The sequence below is a fragment of the Gordionus sp. m RMFG-2023 genome, chromosome 2 (assembly GCF_954871325.1).
Source record: "Gordionus sp. m RMFG-2023 chromosome 2, tfGorSpeb1-WG-v2, whole genome shotgun sequence".
Taxonomy (NCBI): domain Eukaryota; kingdom Metazoa; phylum Nematomorpha; class Gordioida; order Chordodea; family Parachordodidae; genus Gordionus; species Gordionus sp. m RMFG-2023.
The window spans coordinates 46,804,294-46,812,709 of NC_088776.1; positions in this window are offsets into that span (position 1 = coordinate 46,804,294).

Sequence of the window (8,416 nt, forward strand, 5' to 3'; positions counted from 1 at the left end):
AATATCTTTTAAAGACATTGTGGGATGAATAATATGAAGATTTAATTTTTATATCTTTTTTTATTTAATAATAAATAGATGGCGTTAAATAATTGAATGCAAATTGTTGCTATATTTATATCACTAAAATTTGTTAAATTATTAATTGTAATATATTCTCTAACTGTCAAATATGTCTGTAAAAGTGAAATTTTACCTAGTATTGTAACTAATTCTTTATAATAGAGGAATATCAACTATATCATTTACTTTTTATAAATAAATTTTTTATAATTGTTTGGAATAAATTATTACCATGCTTTTATATTAATGTATATACAAGTAATTTATTATATTTTATATAAACTAATAAAAATATAAATCATATTTGTTCCAGGCTTATTTTTTTTAATAAAATTTGCAAAAAAAATTTTAATTCCCCCCCCCCCCCCTTCCCCCTTAGAAAAATCCTGGCTACGCCTATGGTTAAATATCATACAACAAAATTCTTATGTATTAAAATCTCATATTTTTTTTAATTATATTTATAAACATTGCAAAATTATTAAATATTCATATGGGTGTTTCAATATCTTATTCAACGTAAGTTATCTATTAAACAATTTCGATTTGTTCACCAATTCAAAATACTTATGGTATTTAAAAAAAAATATTATATCACTAATATATATCCATAATTTAAAATCACCATTAACATACACCCTATACACCCAAAGCAGACTTACATGATAGTTATATCTAAATTCATAAAATTTTTAACAATTCTGTTATAAATGTTTAAAAAAAATAATATTTTAATATTATTTAAAATAAGATAATATGATTAAAATAATATTTTAATATTATTTAAAATAAAATAATAATTATAATATAATAAATTATAATTTCATTATAAAAATATAGTATAAAATTAATTTAAATAATTTATAATTTAAAATAAATTATAATATTAATTAAAATAATTTACAATAGTCGTATGACCTTTTATAAAATATATCGCGATCTACTTCTGACTATAATACATATCGCGATTTTTACTAAATTATTTCATTTCATATTCAAATTTATATTCTAAAATAATATTATATAAAGGGGAAATTTTTTAGATATAATATCATATTGTAATTCTTCATTTTAATTTAATAAAATAATTTCCTTAATCTTAGCCAGCCATCATCATGTGTTTCTATCACCAATTATATAATACCACAACAATTCATAATAATTCGTGCTTATATCAATGACTCTATCAATATTATAAAATTCATATTATTTATTCATTTAAACCTAATTCAATTGATATGCACTTTATAAATCACATATAAATCAAATATTCATATTATAATCAACACAACAATCTCCATCTCGAATAATCCTCCCCGCCGATATGAATATAAATTTTTTATTAAAAACTCAAATTACAAGTTATTATAGAAATGAAAATAATCTTATTTTAAAATAACAAAAATGCAACCTTCTATAAAATTAAAAAATAAAATCATGTAATTTAATCTAAAAAGCTCTCATTTTTATTGCCTATTTAGTTCACTCTATTTTAATTTTCTGAACCATTTATTATTATCTGCATATATTTTATTCACATATTTGTGGTTATTTATATATAAAATTTATTAAGATGCAAACTTGTAAAAAAAAATTTAAAATTGATATAGAATGCTATATTACTCATACTCAGTAACGTTTGGTCAAATTTTAGTGATTGTTTTCTTGGTTATTTTTGTAAAATAATGATACCGAGTTTCTCGGGTTTTAATTTTGATATTACAGTGGGCTTGATAAAATTGCCATGAGATTATATCAAATATGATTTTTAATATGCTGGTACTACATATATTGTACAGCTGATTATCTAGGACGAACAAAAATCATGCGATTTGTTCTTAATTTAGTACAGCATTAATTTCCTTACAACATGGATTTGTATTATTAAAATGAAAACCCGAGAAACTCGTTATCATTATTTTACAAAAATAACCCAGAAACCAATCCTTAAAATTTGACCAAACGTCACTGAGTATGAGTAATATAGCATTCTATAACCATTAAAAAAAATCTTTTATAGATTAGCATCTTTATAATAAATTTTTATATTTAAATAACCATACAATGAAATATGCAAATAAAATACTATTCGAAATTATATAATATTTTTATGATATAGAATAATATAGAACTGATTAGTGTTGTTAATTGATTGGATGTGTAAACCCCTGACCCGGCGTTTGGGACTAAAAATCGACTAAACAAGCGCTGAGCCCTAATCCCGAGCACAGATTTTTAAATTTAAAAGTGATTTCTAGTGTATTTGAAGCTATGAATTTATAAGATATTTACAAATATAAATGGGCGCTATAAGGATCATATGGCAAATACAAAGCATAGAAGTTGTGATATTATAAGCTGTGTTAAAAAAAAATTTGTATATAGTGTATTTATAATTAACAAAGTTTTATAATAACATATAGATATTTACTTACGCAATCTGACCAATGAAAAAAATATTCCGGTAACTGATTCTTATGGAATTATGATTAAATGGCATTTAATTTTAATGGATATTTTTTAAATATGAGTACAATTACAAAATGACAAAACAAATTATAATTAATAAAATTTTGTTTGCAAAGTATAATGTTGCATCTATGAAGTCTTTAGAAGATTCAATGGAAATTATAAATAGGCCAACGAGCTGATCCCGGATCCTGCACCATGTAAAATTATCTCTAATAGGCTTCTTGATTAATTTATAGTTTCCAAAATTCATAATGGGCTGCACAAGCCACGGTGATCGGAACTGTAGATAAAATTCTTAGGGCAATTGATATATTTGAAAGGGCTTCTGATAGCTCATAGGGTGGATAAATAGTAAAATTTCGAAGGAGGCGTTTTGATTGGACAGCACATTAATCAAGTTGTAGTTCGGCTAGATTTGATCTATTAATGCTATCCACATTAAATTTTGTTTCATAAACAAACATATAATTTATAGCAATGAAACAATAAATCAGTTTCGGACATCGTATCATTTTCACCCCCCCCCCCTACTTATTTCATAACATCTACTCGCTGGGGTGTTTTGATATTGAGTCCCAATATAATTTACAAAATTTACCTCTGGTATAATATTTCATGCCTTTTGAATTGTATTTCCTTAAAATTTTTTATAAACAGCTTAAAAAAGTTGAATTCTGTTTGCAATTTATTTTTTTGTGTTTCCCTTCTTAGATTAATTACAATATTCTTATCATTTAATTGCACTCTGTTAATGTTAAAATGATTAAACATAAAATTTTACATTCCACATTAAAATATTCCCTATAAAATTAAATCTTACTAAATCAAGAATAAGTAAACCCTAACTTACCTACAAAGTGGCGTAACTATAGACCCAACACAACGACGAGGAGTGAGAAAAGCAAACCTTTTTATTAAAAATGGTCTTAAACAAATGACTATTTTTTTATTACTAAAATTAATATATAGTATATCAAAAGAAAATTTAAAGATGACACTTTTTATTTGTTAATGTATGGAATTTTATATAGTATATTAAATGAAATATTATTTATAAAAAAAAGCAATAAATATATAAAAATAGTCGAAATGTATATATTTAATAATGTAAAATGGTATAGGAAGTTAATTTATAGAAAATAAGGTACCTTTTGACACATCAGCATTTTCTTGTATATGGAGTAGATATTTTGAACAGGGGGCTTCTCATGACCTTCTTAGTAGTTATGCCACTAATACAACTATTAACATTATCCTCAATTTGCAAAATTTGCAAACTTATCAAGATTACTTCAAAACTCTTATATAATTATAAATTTAAGTAAATTAATAGAAAATTTATGGTAAATGAAACCAAACTTTTAAAATTAGAAAAATCCTAACATGATCCTTGTTGTTGAGTTATAGATAGTGCCTTGAAGTTGAGGAGGGGGGGGGGAGGCAATCCTTCAAATCGGATTCAAGAAATGAAAATCATGGGAAAATTGCCAATTTTTCCTCACAAATGTCTGGTTTGCATAACTAATAAACAGATAAAATCACATCAACAAATATTCCGAGAATGCAAATTTTTCACAAAAATTAACGACAAGGAATTAAGAATATGGTAGAAATGAATGTTGTTGAGGATAATTTTAACAAAGAAATAAAGAATATATTGAATAGGTATAAGGAAATCTTTAAAGAAGAATTAGGTACTCTAAAAGATTTTGAAGTGGATATACGATTAGAAGAAAATTATCGACCTAAATTTTGCGGAATAAATAGATTACCGTTTTCGTGGATAGAAGAGATAGATAAAGAATTGGACAAATGGCTAAAAGAAGGAATAATAAGACCAATGGTGCATAGTGTATGGGCAACACCTTAAGTTCTCATAAGAAAACTGGATAACAGTTTAAGACTATGCATAGACTATCGGTTAACTCGTGGTTAATAGATGAAAAATATCCACTACAGATTATTGGCTAATTTAAAAGGAGCAACAATTTTTACGAAAATAGATTTTTCTAATGCTTACTTGCAAATTATGTGTGAGAAGACACGTAAGATATTAACGATTACAACGCATAGAGGTTTGTTTGCATTCTGCCGATTGCCTTTTGGATTGAAGGTATCAGCACAAATATTTCAAAGAACAATGGCTGCTATGTTCCAAGGATTAAGTGGTATTATGTATTATTTGGATGATGTTTTAATAGCAGGTAAAACAGAACAAGAATATAATAGTAGATTAATTAAAGTGCCAGATATTATTTTAGAAAATGGTCTGAAAGCTAATATGAAAAAGAGTATTTTTGGAGTAAAAGTAGTAAAGTACTTAGGACATGTAATGGGAGATGAAATTTATCCATTTCGAAGAATACAGATATAATTATAAATATGAGAGCACCAAGTAATAAGATGCAATTACAAGCGTTTTGGGGAGCTACAAATTATTATCATCGATTTATACCAAATTTCGCAGAGCTGTTAAAGAAAAATATAAATCGAATGGCAAAAGGAACAAGAACAAGTTTTGAGATACTTAAAATGAGAATGGTAGAGAAACCGATTTTGAATTGTTTTAGAGAATTTAGATATTATATTAGCAGTAGATGCATCTATGAAGGTATAGGAGGAACTTTATTACAAATGACAGATAAGGTTGAGAAACCTTTTTATTCTTATCGAGACGGTTTAGTTGCGCTGAAAAAAAGTATTCAACCATTGAGAAGTAGGCTCTTGCCGTTAAATTCGGACTACCAAAATGCAAAAGAATATCTGATTGGAGTTTTGTATTATATGCGGACCATAAACCGTTAGTTTATTTATTTAAGAAAAAAATAAGGAGTTAATGCTATCGCCCAAGCTACAAAAATGGTTGTTATTGGTAGATAATTCCGATTTTGAAATAAGATACAGAGAAGGTAAATTAGATTGTTTACCAGATATTTTATCAAGATTGTTCATAAAAGAAACAGAAGAGGAAGAAAGAGAATCCAAAATTAATAGTTTAGAAAGATTTTTCGTAGAAGAGTAAGTAAATAATATTATTATAAGATCTTTGAAAGTATACTAGAGAGAAACCGATAACTTTAGAACTAGTAGATAACGTATCTAAACAAGATGAAGAATTAATGAGAATTAAAGAATGTTTGAAAGGAGACATAGATTGGACAAAGCATTCAAAAAGGGTAAGAATGAATTAAACATGGAAGACAATTATCTCATGAGAGGATATCGTTTAGTGATTCCATTGGTATTAAGAAAGGATATTTTAGCAGCAATACATGCAGGACACCAAGGTATAGAAAAAATGAAAAATAAGGCACGAGAATATATTTGGTGGCCCAAGATAAATAGTGAAATAGAAAAATTAGCTAGAAGTTGTGAACTTTTAACATGTGGGCTAATGTACCAGCAAAAAATAAAGCAGATAAATGGCCAGAAATGGACATTCCAGGTAAAAGAATACATGTAGGTTTTTAGAATATGAAAAAAGAAAATATTTTATCATGGTAAATGCTGGTTCGAAATGGATAGATTGTCAACAGGTTTCAAGTTTAACGACAAAAGTAGCTTTGAAGAAAATAAAAGATTTTGCAGGAAATATGGATTAATGGAAACTTTGATATCGGATGGAGGCCCAGCGTTTAAAGATAGAGGTGACAAATTTTGTGATAGGTGGAATATTAAACATTTATTGTCACCACCACATTACCCGAGAAGTAATGGGCAAGCCGAGAGAATGGTAGCTATTGTTAAAAGCTGGATAAAGAAAGAGAAATATGGAGAAGGAAATTGGTGGTTATTGTTATTAGCTTACAACAACTCTAGGACAGCCAAAGGTAGGTCACCTGCTGAGATATTTTTAGGTAGGAAAATAAGAACTGAATTAGAATAAAGGAAAAATTAGAGAAGCAAAAAAGCCCATATAATAATAAATTTAAAATTGGAAGCTTAGTGTGGATACTTATGTTTAATGGTCCAATAAAATGGGGGAAGGGTATAGTAAAGAAAAATTTAATAAGAAATGGCGGAGGAACGCACAAGCTGAAATATTGTCACACGGATATTGTAACATCTGATAATAATGCAATTTTATCAGTGCGAGAAGAGGGGGAACCGTCTAAAAACGGAAAGTTAATTTTTATGGGGGGGGGGGGGGTGATGTTATATTTGCTTGTTTTTATTTTAATTTTTTATATTTAAATAATTACTTTGTAATTTGAATATTTGAACAGGAATAATGTTGTTAAATAATTATTTTCGTTTTGAATATTGTGTTAATAGAGTTTTTGACTAATATAATTTAATATTTAGAAATATTTGAATATTTAAGTTGTTTGAATATATTATTATATCATGAACTTTGATTTACTTTTAATTTTTAAAATTTATATAAATACGCAACGATTATATAATATAACAGTTTTTGTTTGGATAGTTTTTGGTGTAAATTTCGGAAATCCATTTGAATAAAGTCGTAAGAATTGTTGTTGAATTAATTAATTGTAATAGTTTTTTTTCATAATTTATACAAATTAATAAGTTTCATTTTTATTTTAGATTTAATAATCTCTGTAATTTGCCTTGGAACTTTTATCTAGTCTCCCTTAAAACACTCAATAAATATCAGAGACCTGCAGGCCCGGCCCAAAGCCCGGGCAGTATTTTATATATTTAAAATATACCCGGCCAGGCCTAAAAAATTTTTTTTAAAAACCGGGCCGAGGCGTATTTTTTAAAAAAATTTATACAACATGAATTATTATATTCGTCAATTAGATATGGTTATAATGATTATATAGTTATGATTAATATAATGTTTGGTGAAAGTTAACACTAGCTAACACTCATAGTATCTATCATAATATAATTAAAGTTTTTTTGCCTGAAATAAATAAGCAAAAGATTAAATACATTATTATATAATATGTTATATTTTTTTTATAAATACAATTAATAAAGTGTATTCTCAAAATATTATTTACACAAATTTTTTATAGTATCAATTTGTTATATATACTAAGTATCTGTTTAGAATAAAAATAAATAAAATATATTAGTGTTGTTAAACGGCTCGTTTTGAGCCGATTTTTAAAAACGGCTAACTCAGTTTTTTATCCAGAAAAATATTATGCAAGCCTGAAAATTTTGCTCATAGAAGGAGCAAAGTTCTAGACATATAGTATCGAAATTTCGAGGCTTAGTCAATATTTCTTTGGCGAAAATATTGAGTTGACTGTTTTTAAAAATAGGCTCAAAACGAGCCGTTTAAGCTAATATGCTTGCTTATTAAATGATAATACTCGCCGAAAAATATGATAAAATACCAAATAGATGAATTTTTTTGTATATATCAGGTCGAATATAATTTTAAAAAATTCCGAACCGGGCTTAAAAATTTTTTTTTAAAGTCCAGGTCAGGCCCCCAAAAAATATTTTTTAAAATATACGGGCCGAGCCTAAAATTTTTAAACCTGGACCGGGCATAAAATTTTTTAATCCAGGCCGGGCCGTGCAAATGGTACCTCTGCAGGTCTCTGATAAATATATTACGATTACTAAGATCGTAACAGTTTGGATCACATTTTTTAAAAATAAAAATAATACGTCTGTTTTAGGTTTAGCATTAAGCATAAAATTAAAATTAGCCGTTAAGATATCTTTTAGTGAATTATCTTAGTTTCACTTCACTATTAGACTAGTTTACATTACAATATTATGTCATAACAATTTGGAAAATATTTGTTATAAAATCAAATGTTTCTCTCTTTTTAATACTCAAATATTCATTCAATATAAAGTATTTTTGCAGATTTTTAAATTTTACCTTTTTTATATAACAATTTCATAGAAATGATTAAATAAAGTCTAAAAACTGTTTCGTATTTTT